We start from the raw sequence: 460 nt of genomic DNA, 5'->3' as shown, positions 1-460 counted from the left end.
CCTGAGCAACAGAGTGAGACTCAGTCTCTAAAACAAAAATAAATAAAAATTTAAAAATAATTTCCCAGTAACCACATTAAAAGTATAGAAAGAGACAGGTGAAATTAATTTTAGTAATAAATTTAACTCAATATATGCAAAATATTGTTTGAATAGTCAACATAAAAAATTATCAGCCAGGTGCAGTGGCTGACGCCTGTAATCCCAGCACTTTGGGAGGCCGAGGCCGGCGGATCACCTGAGGTCAGGAGTTCAAGACCAGCCTGGCCAACATAGTGAAACCCTGTCCCTACTAAAAATACAAAAAATTAGCTTGACATGGTGGCAGGTGCCTGTAATCCCAGCTAGTCGGGAGGCTGAGGCAGGAGAATCGCTTGAACCGGGAGGTAGAGGTTGCAGTGAGCCGAGATCATACCACTGCTCTCCAACCTGGGTGACGAGTGAAACTTTGTCTCAAAAA

Source organism: Mandrillus leucophaeus, unplaced genomic scaffold (genome assembly GCF_000951045.1).
Source record: "Mandrillus leucophaeus isolate KB7577 unplaced genomic scaffold, Mleu.le_1.0 Scaffold195, whole genome shotgun sequence".
In the NCBI taxonomy this organism is placed as follows: Eukaryota; Metazoa; Chordata; class Mammalia; order Primates; family Cercopithecidae; genus Mandrillus; species Mandrillus leucophaeus.
The sequence above is the reverse complement of the archived record's forward strand: the minus strand, read 5'-3'. Positions refer to the sequence as shown.